Source organism: Oryctolagus cuniculus, chromosome 13, assembly GCF_964237555.1.
Source record: "Oryctolagus cuniculus chromosome 13, mOryCun1.1, whole genome shotgun sequence".
In the NCBI taxonomy this organism is placed as follows: Eukaryota; Metazoa; Chordata; class Mammalia; order Lagomorpha; family Leporidae; genus Oryctolagus; species Oryctolagus cuniculus.
The window spans coordinates 974,598-989,839 of record NC_091444.1 but is presented as its reverse complement, the minus strand read 5'-3'; the positions used below and the strand labels follow the sequence as shown (position 1 = coordinate 989,839).

Here is a 15,242-nt window from a genome sequence, read left to right as displayed (position 1 = left end):
CCAGGGCCACGCGGCAGCTCTGTGGTCCTGCCGCCTGGAGGGGCCTCCCCTTGTGAGTGCAGCTGTGGCAGCCTCGTGACCAAGAGGGACTGTGGCACCTGCACGTGGGGTACTGGGAGCGGCCGCAGAGTGGGAGCGGCCTGTGGGCGTGGGGTCTGGGGGCGCCGCCCCCTGTTGGCCCCCCTCCTCCTGGGCTGCATCTCTTAGCTGGTGTGGTCTTCTTTGGCCACCACCTGAGTGGGGTCAGCCTGGGGGTGGGGAGGGCGCGCGAGGTGGTGAGCACAGGAGAAAGCTAACGTCAATTCTGCTTCCAGGGCTCCTTTGACGATACCCAGTCCTCCCGGGGACAGGGCCTCCAGTGGAAGGCGTTCAGCCGCGTCCACTCCCGCCTCCTGCTTGTTCCGGTCCTGGGAAAGCTCCAGCCGGGCCTGGCCTCTGGGGACAAGGCAGAACTGGCCACCAGGGGGCAGCGTGACAGCAGACATGAGAGATGCGGGAAACAATAGTCCACACTGAGACTATTCCGCGCTGTTGCAGCTCGGTTTCCCCGTCCTCCTCCAAGCGTCACATTTGCAACTCCAATTTTCAGCTTTCTTCTTAGATCTTGTCCTCTCATTAATATTAGGATAATGAAAAAAAAAAAAACAATATGTAGCCGGGGCTGTGTGTAGCAGGTAAAGCCGCCTGTGACGCTGGCATCCCATGTGGGCACTGATTCGTGTCCTGGCTGCTCCACTTCTGATCCAGCTCCCAGCTATGGCCTGGGGAAGCAGCGGAGGAAGGCCCAAGTTCCTGGGCCCCTGCACCCGCGTGGGAGACCCGGAGGAAGCTCCTGGCTGCTGACTTAGCCTGGCCCAGCCCCGGCTGTTGCTGCCATTTGGAGAGTGAACCAGCAGATGGAAGGAAGCACGCGCGCTCTCTCTCTCTCTCTCTCTCTCTCTCTCTCTAACTCTTTCAAATAAATACATCTTTTCAAATTGATGTGTAGAAACAGGAATTAGAATAGGAATTTGGTTTCCCTCAAATATTGGTTGTGTGGGCTTTCTGAGAGATGACGCCTCGGGGGTGGGTTTCTCTCCTGATTGGACCCCAGGTCTCCTACAGCATCTGCTGTGAAGACAGGATGGGGGGGCCGCGTCTGTGCCCCCAGGATGCCAGAGCTGCTGGGGGCTCCGCAGAGCAAGGTAGCTTCCCGTGTCAGGGTCGTCCGACTCCCACGGGAGCTGTGCTGGGGGCACTGGGCAAACATAGCCCATTTCATCCCCCGCCTCTCCCACCTGAGCCCCAGGCGTCACAGCCTGGACAGGGCTCAGGCCCGGCTACAGACCGGCTCACTGGGGCCTGATTGGAGCCCCAGCTTACTGCAAAGCATGTCGGAGCGCACTGCTCACGAGCGGAGGAGCAGGTGACACGTGGAGGGAGCCTTCTGTGGGGACGCAGGGCTGGGCCTTCTGCGGTGGGCTCAGGGCTGGGCCGGCCAGCACGTTCCCGGCCAGCCGCTCTTCCCCCACTGCTCCGGGTCAACCTGAGGTCCGGCGTCGGACACCGAGCGGGACTTCAGCCTGCAAAGGTCAGTCGGGCAGCGCTGTGCGCTGACTCTACACGCACACTGAGAAGGAAACCCAGACTTGCGGCCCCGCAGGCTCTGAGCCGATCGGTTTCCGTGTGAGTAGCGAACTTCACACTGCACTGCTGGCGTAGCTGTATAAACCGGAGAGGGAACCAAACTCCGGCAGTTTACCAGCACTCAGAGGCCACGGCGCCAACACTCACCGTGGTCCTAGCAGAGAGAGAGAGAGAGAGAGAGAGAGAGAGAGAGAGAGAGAGAGAGAGGGAGAGAGAGATGGAGGGGGTGAGGAGTGCAAGTCCCACCCTGGGAACCTGCTCCAGTTCCCAACATGTAACAGCGCCCCCTGGTGGCAGATCTTAGACTCGCCTGACTCTCCAGTGATGGCTGAGGGATGGAGGTGACTGTGCAGGTGCCGTCTACACACCTGGGGATGGAGGTGTTGCAGGTGCCCTCTACACACCTGGGGATGGAGGTGACTGTGCAGGTGCCATCTACATACCTGGGGATGGAGGTGACTGTGCAGGCCCCGTCTACACACCTGGGGATGGAGGTGACTGTGCAGGTGCCGTCTACACACCTGGGGATGGAGGTGACTGTGCAGGTGCTGTCTACACACCTGGGGATGGAGGTGACTGTACAGGCCCCGTCTACACACCTGGGGATGGAGGTGACTGTGCAGGTGCCGTCTACACACCTGGGGATGGAGGTGTTGCAGGTGCCGTCTACACACCTGGGGATGGAGGTGACTGTGCAGGTCCCGTCTACACACCTGGGGAGGGAGGTGACTGTGCAGGTGCTGTCTACACACCTGGGGATGGAGGTGACTGTGCAGGTGCTGTCTACACACCTGGGGATGGAGGTGACTGTGCAGGTGCCGTCTACACACCTGGGGATGGAGGTGTTGCAGGTGCCGTCTACACACCTGGGGATGGAGGTGACTGTGCAGGTGCCGTCTACACACCTGGGGATGGAGGTGACTGTGCAGGTGCCGTCTACACACCTGGGGATGGAGGTGACTGTGCAGGTGCCGTCTACACACCTGGGGATGGAGGTGACTGTGCAGGTGCCGTCTACACACCTGGGGATGGAGGTGACTGTGCAGGTGCCGTCTACACACCTGGTTTGAGGTGTTGCAGGTGCCGTCTACACACCTGGGGATGGAGGTGACTGTGCAGGTGCGTCTACACCTGTGAGTGGGGGAGGTCCGTGCTATGTCCGAGGTAGGTGGTGGTTCTGGTTACTGCTCCCTGTCTCCTGCTCTGGGTGGGATGACCCTTCTCTTTAGAGCTCATCAGAGAGTTTACCCCAGCCCCTCCTCTAGGTCGCCCGCAGGGTTGGTTTGAGGTCTGATGTGCGGGGCATGGGTTGGGTGCCGTGGGGAATGGGCCTGCCACCCTCGAGAATGAGACAAAAATAGCTGAGATGGTGACAGGTCTGACAGCCGTGCCAGGTGCTGAGCTGTGTGGCGCAGACGCCGGGAGGACTCGGCAGTGTGTAACAAGGTGCTAATTGTTGGCACAGAGAGCCAGCACAGTGCAGCTCTGTGAGACGGTGTGTGGGCTGCAGCGTGCAGGGCAGGCTCCCCGGCCGTCAGTGCCGCCCGCTCGCCAGGTCCTGCCGGGAGCCCGCATGGGATGCGGGGACACCACAGCCACGCACGGAGTGGCGTCTGCGTCTGGAGGGGGCGGGGAGAGGCCTCGGCAAGGTGGTGTCCTCCCGATCAAGACCAGTGGACCTGCAGCTTCCGGGCTATGCTAGAGAAACCCAAAGTCAAATTTGACTTATTTATCTGGAGATTTATCGATTGGTTTAAAGAGTTACAGAGAGAGAGAGAGAGAGAGAGAGAGAGAGAGAAAGAGTTTCCAGCTGCCGGTTCACTTTGCAAGTGGCTGCTATGACCAGGGCTGAGCCAGGCCGAAGCAGGAGCCAGGAGCTTCCTCCACTTCTCCCAGGTGGGTGCAGGGCTCCAGGGGCTTAGGCCATCCTCCACTGCTTTCCCAGGCCATTTGCAGGCAGCTGGCTCAGATGTGGAGCAGCCAGGACAGGAACGGGCACCCACAGGGGATGCTGGCACTGCAGGAGGTGGCTTTACCCCCGGCCACAACGCCAGCCTCCAAGGGGAAGTTTTAGATTCCGGGCTGTCTCAAAAGCAGGAGGAGAGCTGATGTCATAAACCCTGTTCACGGGGAGGGCACTTTGCACTGCTGCTGATCTTCCCCTCTGCTCGTCTTTACCCAGGATCCCCCCGGCGGGTGGACAGGGCCCTGCAGTGCGGCCGGGGCCCCAGGAGTCCACCTCAGATCGGGAGAGTGCGTGGCCGTCTGTCAGCTTCAGCTCTGGGGATTCATGCTGAGGGGGTGAGGATCGGGGCCGAGCCGAAGAGTAAGGAGACCTGCGACACACGGGAACATGTGTGCGTCAGACGGGACGCAGAGCCCTCAGCCTACTGGATGGTCTTGACGTGCCCGTCTCAGCCCCTCACCGTCAGCCATCCTGTGTTTTAACCTCTACCCAGCGTCCTGGGTAGACGCCACGAGGACCCCCTCCCCAGAGCACAGAGGGGGCCCAGCCACGCTGGCTTCGGGCCCCTCCAGCCTCTCCGTGGACGCCGTGCCATGGAGCACGTCCCGTTGCTGGGCTGGGGGCACCCAATCTCCTGTTCACGTGGTGGGTGAGCCCCTCTGGGCCCGGCTCCTCTGCCGGTGCAGCCTGGTGCCCCACCTGACGGTGAGGACCCTTCACAAAGTGCACGGCAAAATGGAATCAAAGACGAGTTTGTTTCTCTGCTGAGAACGGGAATCCAGGCGTGCCAGGCTCTGCGGAAAGAGCGCGGAGACTCCCCAGCTCGGTCTGCCTGCGCCGGGGTGGACGTCGTTCACTCTCCTTCCTGCACACTTCTGGGGCTTCCCGAGACAGGACTGTGGGGAGCAACTCGGACTATACTGTTACTGGAATTAAGACTTATTCTATGCATCTGCTCTCCCACAATGTGGCGCTGGGAGAGGAGCGTACAGCTTCTACACAGCTGCCTCTCACCAACTTGACAAGCTGCAAGAGCCACTCCTGATTGGAGGAGAGCAGCATACTTGGCGTGTGGGTAGCAGAGTTGGGATTGGTGGAAGAGGACTATAAAGGAGGAGAGAGACAACATGCACCAGGAACATCTAAGAGGAACACCTGTGCAGCCCCCGAGAGAGCCGGCCGGCGGTGTGCTGCTCCCCCGCGGAAGTGGGGAAAGTGGCAGGGGGAACCGCCCTTCCACGGAGGTGGAAGGGATAGTAGCCAACCCGGGAAGAACCAGCAGCAAACCCGGGGAGGGCCGAGCAGACAAAAGAACAGCGCAGGGTCCTGTGTCGTTCCTCCACAAAGACGGGGAGCGACATAATGGTGCCGTGACTCGGATATGAAGCCTAGGCAGGGTTTAGTGTCGTTCCTCCACGAACAGGGGGAACGACATAATGTTGCTGTGACTCGGATATGAAGCCTAGGCAGGGTTCAGTGTCGCTCCTCCATGAAGAGGGGGAGTGACATAATGGTGCCGTGACTCGGATGTGAAGCCTAGGCAGGGTTTAGTGTCGTTCCTCCACGAAGAGGGGGAGCGACATAATGGTGCCGTGACTCAGATAGGAAACCTAGGAGGGAGGAAACGGGAAGAAGTGGAAAAATACCGGAGAGAGAGATTAGCAAAGAGCCTAGGGGAAAGCCGGACGAAAAAGGTGCCGGAAGAAGCTATTGAAAGCCTAGGCATAGACTCGGATACGGACTACGGGGGGAAGCTGGGAGAAATCTCTAAGGTCGAAAGCAAAAGTGAAAGCTAGAACAAACAGACTCGGATACGGACTGCGGGGAGAAGCCAGGAGAAATGAGGGAGAAATATTGTTGGAAGAAAAGTTAGGGAAACATACCGGGTAGAGAAAAATATGTTAGGGAGGATGAAGCCGCGAGTGCAGGCTGAAGCGGAAACGTAAGCCAGCTTGGAATTCTTTAAGTCAGCCCGGGGAGCAAAAGGCGAAAAGTTGAACCAGAGGCAGAGACGTGGGCCAGGTTGGAATCCGTCAGATTAGCCTGGGGAGCAAAGGATGGGAAGCCAAACCATAAGGCGGAGACGCATAAGCTAGGTTGAATTCGCCAGGTTAGCCCGGGGAACTTAGATTGAATACTGGTGGTGGCGGAAACGTAAGCTGCGCTGTGTGACTCGCGGAAGCCGCCGCGTGCAGAGAGAGCATGGGGCGTGAATAGATAGGGAATGCGGGGCTGGCGCGAGGCCGTGGTGCGGGTGCGAAGTGCGTGGAGACCGCGGAGTGTGCGCGCGAAGCCGAGCCGCGCAGAGCCGGGAGCCCGCCACAGGGCGGGCGCCGGGAGGCTGCGCAGATGAGAGAAGCGCGGGCTGAAGCGGCTCAGAGCCGGGAAGCCGCCGAGAAGCAGCCTCGGGGCGGGCGCCGGGAAGCCGCAGGGATAAGAGAAACAGAAGTTTAGAAGTAAAATGAGAGAAATAGGAATGCTGGCAGATAGAAGTAAAATGGGAGAGATAGGAATGCCCGGAGATAGAAAAATAGAGAAAAATAAGGCCTCCCCACAACACAGCAATGAGAGAGCTTGGATTCGGTCTGCCTGATTGGTAGGCTTGTAAGCACCTGTGGGCAACTCTAGCAAGCAGAGCAGAGTGTGTGCCGCGGGGCACCGAAGACAGGCGCGTATCAACGCCAAAAAATAAAAAGAAAGGGGGATCTGTGGGGAGCAACTGGGAGCAACTCGGACTAGACTGTTACTGGAATTAAGACTTATTCTATGCATCTGCTCTCCCACAATATGGCGCTGGGAGAGGAGAAAACAGCTTCTACACAGCTGCCTCCAGTTCAACCAATAAACTGTAGGACCTGCTCCTGATTGGAGGAGAGCAGCGTACTCGGCGTGTGGGTAGCAGAGTTGGGATTGGCGGAGGAGGACTATAAAGGAGGAGAGAGACAACATGCACCAGGAACACCTGGAGGAACATCTGAGCAGCCCCCGAGAGAGCCGGCCGGCGGTGTGCTGCTCCCCCGCGGAAGTGGGGAAAGTGGCCAGGGGGAACCGCCCTTCCACGGAGGTGGAAGGGACTGCAGCCAACCCGGGAAGAACCAGCAGCAAACCCGGGAAGGGCCGAGCAGACAAAAGAACAGCGCAGGGTCCTGTGTCGTTCCTCCACGAAGACGGGGAGCGACAAGGACGACCGGCGGAGCCTCCTCGGCTGCTGCGTGCCGGCCGGTTACACCCAAGTGCCACCCTGCAAACAGTCGGGGAAGCACCCAGCCTTCAGTGGGAGAAGGGTCTCGGAGCCCAGTGGCCGGGAGAAATAATGGCCCAGGTCCAGGCTTCAGCAGCTCTGGCTGCCACGAGCGTCGCGTTTCTCACCTGACAATGTGTGTCCCTCACTGCGGGGGAGAGCGTGGAGCTGCCGGTAGGAAAGGCCTCTGGGAAACACCACGCCCCTTACGGTGCCGGGCGCTTGGCACCCCCCCCCCCGCCCTGGGGACTTGGTGCAGTGCTCAGAGGCCCAGAGGAGTGACCCCACCAACCAGACAGAATGAATAACACACAAGAGACTCTGTCCAGCAAATGTTGGAAGCTTATAAATGCAAATCTATGTTCGCTCATTGGGATGACCAGGAGCACTTTTTTTTCTTTTAAGAAAAAAAGCACTTTTTTTTTTTTTTGAGAGAGAGAGATAGAGAGAGAGAGGTCTTCCATCCACTGGTTCACTCCCCAGATGGCTGCAACAGCCAGAGCTGGGCTGATCTGAAGCCAGAAGCCAGGAGCTTCTTCTGGGTCCTCACGCAGGTGCAGAGGCCTGCACTTGGGCCATCCTCCATTACTTTCCCAGGCCATTTGCAGGGAGTTGGATCAGAAGGGAGCAGCCCAGACTTGAACTGGTGCCCCTATGGGATACCAGCACCGGAGGCAGAGGCTTAGCCCATATGCCCCGGCACCAGCCCCCCCCCTTTTTTTTTGTTTTGACAGGCAGAGTGGACAGTGAGAGAGAGAGACAGAGAGAAAGTTCTTCCTTTTGCCATTGGTTCACCCTCCAATGGCTGCCGCTGCCGGCGCACTGCACTAATCCAAAGCCAGGAGCCAGGTGCTTCTCCTGGTCTCCCATGGGGTGCAGGGCCCAAGCACTTGGGCCATCCTCCACTGCCCTCCTGGGCCACAGCAGAGAGCTGGACTGGAAGAGGAGCAACCAGGACAGAATCCGGCGCCCTGACCGGGACTAGAACCTGGGGTGCCGGCGCCGCAGGCGGAGGATTAGCCTAGTGAGCCACGGTGCTGGCCCAACCCCCCCTCTTTACTCCATCCTGATCGGCTGTTTTTCAAGTTCTTTCTCTGTCCCTGAACCCAGTATGGGCCTGGGATGTCTGAATCTTGCCTGCAACACAGCTTCCCGGAGTGTTCCTGGGGGCTGCCACTCAGGCTGGCATCCCAGGGAAAAACTCAGCTTAAAACCCCCCAGGACACTCCAGCAGCAAAGTGCCACTGGTGCCCCGGAACTGAGCCTTGCTCCTGTCTTCCGCCTTCCTCACAGAGCTGCGGGGCTGTGGCGATCCTCACCTGACCCCCACGTGGCTCGGCCACATTTCCCTGTGTGGCATTGGGAGTGGGGTGTGCCGGCAGGGGGACCCTGAGTGCTTAGGCGTCCAGCTGGCCGTGGGCTGCCAAGCCAGATCCAGGGAAGAGAAAGGATTCTGATGTGTTGTACTCGCCAATTGCCATGGTGTGAACCCCCTCCCGGAGCCGGTGTGTGTGCTGTGGCGGTGTCTCTGAGCACAGATTGGGCACAGATGGGCGTGAGCAGCTCTCGCTGGCTGGAGGCAGCCTGTCACAGCCACACTGGCAGGAGCGACCGGACTGCCTGCCAGCCCGCAGCTCGCCGGCAGGTGCGGTTGGAGGCGCAGCCCGCAGCTCGCCGGCAGGTGCGACTGGATGTGTGATGGAGAGAGAGAGATTGCTTCACAGGCTGGAAGTCGCGCAGCAGAGTTTAAGGGTTCAAAGCTGCAGGGTCCACCCCAGGAAGGTTCCTAATACAAACGTCCCGGGGAACCTGAAGCCCGTTGTCCTCTTAGCCTCTTAAGAACTTGCTGATTTAGGGGCCGGTGCTGTGGCGTAGCGGGTAAAGCTGACGCCGGCAGCACCAGCATCCCATATGGCGCTATTCCTGGTCCCGGCTGCTCCACTTCTGATCCAGCTCTCTGCTGTGGCCTGGGAAAGCAGTAGAAGAGGCCCAAGTCCTTGGGACCCTGCACCCACGTGGGAGACCCGGAAGAAGCTCCTGGCTCCTGGCTTTGGATCGGCGCAGCTCCAGCTGTTGCAGCCATTTCTGGGAGTGAACCAGCGGACGGAAGACCTCTCCCTCTGTGCCTCTGCCCCTCTGTAGCTCTAACTTTCAAGTAAACAAATAACACCTTTAAAAAAAAACCAAAAAACCCTGCTGATCTAAATGCAAGGAGGCATTTAAATCCCCCCCCCCCCCCCCGCCAGGCACCACAGCCCACCTTTCTGAGCCGCCCTCCCTCAGGCGGTCCAGGGCGGAGTCATCCAGTTATCCCCAGCTGAGGCCTTTGCTGCAGGACTGAGGACAGTGGCGGCCGCGGGCAGCCCAGGGGTGGTTTCAGGAAACGTGGAGAGGTCGCGAGCTGCCACGGCAAGTGGTGAAATCCACAAGGCCGGGCATCCGCTCGCATTTGCAGCCGCTTCCGTGGCCTCAGATCTCCGCTTAACACGGTGTCTTCCAAAGCCCTTGGCTTTGAGCGTCGCGGGCACCCTCCCAGCGGCCTGAGGGCTTGGGAAGGACGCGGGTGCGGGTGTGGGTGTGGGCAGCCTTCCCGGAGCGCCCAGCTCGCCAGGGAAGGGGCTGGGCCCTGGGCGCCCGCTCCCGTGAGGAGCCAGGAAGGGGCAACCCTCCCGGGGGTCCCGAGGTGGAGCACACGCTCTGACGTCATAGAGGCGGTGGAGCGCACGCTCTGACGTCATAGAGGCGGTGGAGCGCACGCTCGGATGTCATGGAGGCGGTGGAGCGCACAATCTGACGTCATGGAGGCGCCCGGGCAGCGGCCTCGCGAGGCGGGAAGGTGATTCGGTCGTCTTAGGTCCCGGTGCTGATTTCTCGTTCGGCTTCTGCTCCGGGGCCCGGGAGCAGTGAGCCGAGAGCGCGGACACGGAGCCTGCTGTGTTGTTTTCCACTCAAGGAGCCGATTAGCGCGGGCTGCTGGGCTTAATCAGGGGTTGTCTGCTTCAGCTGGGGAAACACTGCCACTCACTCAGAGCGGCTACGAGGGCTGGGCCGGGAGACCGCGCCGCAGGGGGACCGCGGGGCGCTGGCAGCGTGGGGGAGGCGCGGGCACGTGCCCGCCGGGGAGCCCAGGGCCCGGCTGGCTCAGCAGGCCTGGCCCCGCAGACCTAAGGCCCGTCAGCCCCGGGCGTTCCTGTCGGGGGCAACCCCGCTCGTCCTGCCTCAGGGGACCGCTCTTACCCAAGGGAGGCCGGCGTGTGTCCCCCGCGGCCCACGGCAGGTGCCCCGGCGTGGGCAGGTCGCGGGTCTGCAGGAGCGGGAGGATTTTCGGGGCTGTGGGTCAGCGCGGCGGTCCTGGAGCAGCAGTGCCCGTGGACTGCGGGGAAGAGCAGGGTGCTGGGGTAGGACCCGGGACGTGAGGTTGGCCAGGGTGGGCTGCTGCTTCCCCGCCTGGCCCGGTCTGTGTGCTCTGAGTGGGGAGGGGGCACAGCTTCGTCACAGCTGGGCCCAGCGCGGTGGCCCAGACTCTGGGAGGCACCATTCCCTGCCGGCTCACGTGCTGGCCCTGGGTGCCTGTGGCCCGTCAGCGTGGCCGCTGGAGTTGAGAACTCGGGGAGAACCAGGCTCCCGTGAGCCGCCCCTCTCCCGAAGAGCAGGGCAGCCTCGGGCCTCCCCTGTCAGGGCACTTCTGATACTTCTTTGCAGAATTTGCCCTGTCACTCCCTGTCGCTCGCTCTCCACGTACATTTTATTTTTAGAAGGATATATATTTCCTGAGCCATTTTCTACCCAGTTTCCCGAATCCTGCCCCTGGTCCCTGAACACCCGAGTGCTGGCGTCTGAGGCCTTCAGCCCGGAGTGCTCTCAGCTGAGGGGCGGGGCTGAGCCACGCCCACATCTGTCCCTTGTATTTCTGTATTTTCTAATGGCACTGCACATTTGGGCGGTTCTCTGGCCTGTCTTGATGTTCATGACCTTGACATTTTTGAAGAATTTAGGTCAGTGTTTTTGTACTGTCACTCAGACTGGATTGTGTGTGATGTTTCCTGCTGACTGGAGTCTGATTATGCTTTTGATAGGAACAGTAAATAAGCAGCTAGACAAGCCCAGACAGACCCGTGCGCCTGGCGTGAAGACCCCGGCCGACGTGCAAGCCCAAGACTGGCTGAGCCGTGGCGTGGCCGTGGGCGGTAATTGTGGCAGGATCTCACGGGGCACAAAGGACATTTGTGGATGAGAAGTGGGCTCTGCCCTAGGGCACTCGGTGGGATGGGGCAGGGCACAGGTCCAGCCCAGGGCTCCATCCAGGCCCTGCTGTCTGTCTTCTGGACCAGGCCACGGGTCACAGCCACAGGGCCTCCCGGGGACTCTGCCCACAAGCAGTGGTGTGGACTACACTGAAGGCTTCAGCCACAGTGCCCCTCCCACGGTCTGATATCATGCAGCAATGTTAAGACTGGGGTCTCCTAGATGTGACAGAGCAGCAGCTGTGGCTGTCACAGTGACGGAGTGACAGGTGTGTCACCCATGCAGGGAGGCCACACTGACTGATGTGACAGAGCAGCAGCTGTGGCTGTCACAGTGACGGAGTGACAGGTGTGTCACCCATGCAGGGATGTGACAGAGAGCAGCTGTGGCTGTCACAGTGACAGAGTGACAGGTGCGTCACCCACACAGGGAGGTCACACTGATGTGACAGAGCAGCAGCTGTGGCTGTCACAGTGACGGAGTGACAGGTGTGTCACCCATGCAGGGAGGCCACACTGACTGATGTGACAGAGCAGCAGCTGTGACTGTCACAGTGACGGAGTGACAGGTGTGTCACCCATGCAGGGAGGTCACACTGATGTGACAGAGAGCAGCTGTGGCTGTCACAGTGACAGAGTGACAGGTGCGTCACCCACGCAGGGAGGCCACACTGACTGATGTGACAGAGCAGCAGCTGTGGCTGTCACAGTGACAGAGTGACAGGTGTGTCACCCATGCAGGGAGGTCACACTGACTGATGTGACAGAGCAGCAGCTGTGGCTGTCACAGTGACAGAGTGACAGGTGCGTCACCCACGCAGGGAGGCCACACTGACTGATGTGACAGAGCAGCAGCTGTGGCTGTCACAGTGACAGAGTGACAGGTGTGTCACCCATGCAGGGAGGTCACACTGACTGATGTGACAGAGCAGCAGCTGTGGCTGTCACAGTGACAGAGTGACAGGTGCGTCACCCATGCAGGGAGGTCACACTGACTGATGTGACAGAGCAGCAGCTGTGGCTGTCACAGTGACAGAGTGACAGGTGCGTCACCCACGCAGGGAGGTCACACTGACTGATGTGACAGAGCAGCAGCTGTGACTGTCACAGTGACGGAGTGACAGGTTGTCACCCATGCAGGGAGGTCACTGTCCTGCTAGGAGACGGCCCAGCTGCAGTGAGAGGTGAATGAGGATCAGGTGAGCGTTTTCCCGCCCACGTTGCAGATTCCCTGTTCTGTCGGTGGGTCCCAGGGTGGGTTGGGGCGTGGTGGGTGGAGACCACACCCTGTGTGAAGTCCCTGCCACCCCCCCCTTGCCTTTATGTTCCATTTTATCCCTGAGCCTCCCTGGGCTGTGCAAGGCTGAGCGTCCCTTCGTGGTCCGGCTTTCACCTTTCTCAGCAGAGCCCCCAGCGACCCCAGGGCCTCACCCCTGCCTCCACCTCCCCGACGCCTCAGACCTGCGCCCCTGCCTCCTCGGCCCTCCCGGTTCCCGGGGCCGCGGTGTCTGTGCTGTGCGGCTGTGTTGACTCCCGCGGGGGCTCTCGCGCAGCCGCCTCTGTTCTCTGGGCCTCCCATGGGGAGGGTTGGGTGAGGGCCAGGCTCTGTTTAGTGCCATGGGCAATTCCAGTTTGTGCCAACGCTGAGGGCTCTGCCTTGGGACTTGTGAGTGCCCGACGTGTGCCATGTGCCCATGGCTGGTGCCACCGCACCGCCGGCATCTGCAAGGTGCTCTCTTGACTTGCTTTGTGTCCCACTTTTTTTTTTTTTTTTTGAAGATTTTATATATTTATTTATTTGAGAGGTAGAGTTACAGACAGTGAGAAGGAGAGAGAGGTCTTCCATCTGCTGGTTCACTCCCCAGTTGGCTGCAACAGCTGGAGCTGAGCTGATCCGAAGCCAGGAGCCAGGAGCTTCCTCTGGGCCTCCCATGTGGGTGCAGGGGCCCAGGCACTTGGGCCATCTTCTACTGCTTTCCCAGGCCACAGCAGAGAGCTGGATCAGAAGTGGAGCAGCCGGGACCAGAACCGGCACCCATGTGGGATGCTGGCTCTGCAGGTGTCTGTCCCACTTTAAAAAGAAACAGCGGGCCCGGTGCTATGGCGCAGTGGGCTAAGCCTCTGCCTGCAGTCCCGGCACCCCATATGGACGCTGGTTCAAGTACCAGCTGCTCCTCTTCTGATCCAGCTCTCTGCTCATGGCTTGGGAAAGCAGTGGAGGATGGCCCAAGTCTTTGGCCCCTGCAACCATGAGGGAGACCTGGAAGAAGCTCCTGGCTTCAGATCAGTCCAGCTCCGACTGTTGCGGCCATTTGTGGAGTGGGTCAGCAGATGGAAGACCTCTCTCTCTCTCCCTCTCTCCCTCTGTCTGTAACTCTACCTCTCAAATAAAATAAATACAAGCTTGAAAAAGAAAAGCACAGCCGTTACAAGCCCCGGCTGCTGTAACAGGTGCTGCGTGTGTGTGATGTTTGGAGTCAAGTGCATTTTGTAAGAACAAAGGTGTCGACAGACTCGGTGTCAGGGATGAGGAAGGGGGGCGGTGCTCAGCCAGGCAGGAGCCCCCGGGAGCTCCCGGCCGCTGTATCCTTCTCGCTGCCTCGTGCTGGGTGCTTCCCTGCCCCATGGCCAGGCAGCCCCCGCTGTGCAGTGAGCCCAGCCACTGGGACGCTTGGTGGGTGGCGTTTAGATGCGGTCACTCCCGAAGATCCTGCCTGGTGTCACGAGAGGAAGAGCCGGCAGTGTGGCCTGGGGCCGATGGCCGGGGCACCCTGCGGGCCCCAGCGCCTGTGCAGCGGTGCCGGCTCCCGCGTGGTTCTCCAGGGCCCCCTTGCCCGCTCTGGGCTCACCTTTCGGCTCTCCCTGGGAGCCCCTTCTCTGCGTACGCCCCACAGTGGCGTCCCTGCGAGTGAGTTTTATTTGCTGTCATGGAAACCGAGCTCAGGAAGACACGTCTGAGCCCCCCCCAAAGGAGCCCCTCCCTGGGAAGCTGCCTGGTGCCTCGGGCGGTCACCAGACCACCTGCCGCCCCCTCTGCTCCCTGCCGTCAAGGCCCTCAGTGATGGACTGGAACTGGGGGCCCTCGTGGGGAACAGCGTGGTGGGCAAAGGGTGGGCCTGCCAGCCCCCAAGCCTCTGGCAAGATGGCTCAGAGCAGAGGGCCAGCCCGGTCCAGATGGGCTGGAGCAGGCCCCTGGGACCCTGGGCTGGGAAGAGGGCCTGGGGTTCTGGGGCGTTTGCGGGGAGGCCTGGGGGCCACCAAGGTCCCCAGTGCTGATGAGGATGAGTGTGACCGGCAGGCGCAGCTCCGGGGAGCCCCGTGGGCGCCGTGTTCAGGTCAGTACTAAGTTTAGCCGTGCAGCCGCGAATGGGGACAGTCCACCACGGATTACAGCCCCCAGACGCCTGGCGGGCTTGAGGGCGAGGAGTGGACGGGGCTGATTGCTCGTTCTGCTGAGGACAGCCGTGCGCCGGCCCTGCACGGGACTTCCCCCGTGCTCCGAGCTCGCCCCGAGTCCTGGGGGCGGGGAGGAGGCGGGGACGAGGACGGCCCTTGCTTCCTGGCCGGCGTTTGCTCTTTCATTAGAGACCCTTGCCCCTCTGCGGGGGGCGGGGGGCGGGGGGCGGGGGGCGCTGTGTGTCTCCCGGGACCACCCTCCCCATGCCGCTGTGTGTGTGCTCCGTTTCCCCGCGGGGGGAGATGCTCACAGCCGGGGAGGTTGTGCAGGATGGCGGGGCTGTCAGGCCGCTGGTGAGTCTGGGGTGAGGCGCTGGCCCCAGACGTGGCCCTGGGCCGTCCCCTGCCTGCCGAGGCCGTGCCCCTCCACGCTGGGAGACGGCTAAGGGAGTCTGCCTGCCCCTGGCCCGGCTCTCCTGGAACCTGAGCCGCTCTGGGGCCTGCTGGCTTCAGGCATGATCCGAGGGCCCCCAGACGCCACACCCGGGTGAGCAGGGAGCAGGTCACACTCCTGTCCGAGAACGCGTCCTTCGTGAACACAACAAGGCCTGCAGGGCTCCTGCCCAACACCGTGGTGACCGAGCCTCCGCAGCCGGAACAGGCGTGCACGCCCCCAGTCTCGGTGTGGGTGGCCTGCCTTAGCCGCTGGGCCACACGGGCGGGCCCCTCTCCTGGCTACATGTCTGGAGAAGCTGGCCCGAGAGGTCAG

The 15,242-nt window shown here is 61.0% G+C and overlaps 1 protein-coding gene across 1 annotated transcript in view; it reads right to left on the bottom strand.

Annotated features, from left to right (window-relative positions):
• The window catches only part of NPL (N-acetylneuraminate pyruvate lyase), a 47,318-nt gene extending 37,822 nt beyond the window's left edge, over nucleotides 1–9,496 (bottom strand). The window contains exon 1 of the mRNA XM_070055033.1: nucleotides 9,094–9,496. The gene's annotated coding sequence lies outside the window, so the exon portion shown is untranslated. The remainder of the gene's footprint in view (nucleotides 1–9,093) is intronic.
• Between the last annotated feature and the right edge of the window lie 5,746 nt (nucleotides 9,497–15,242).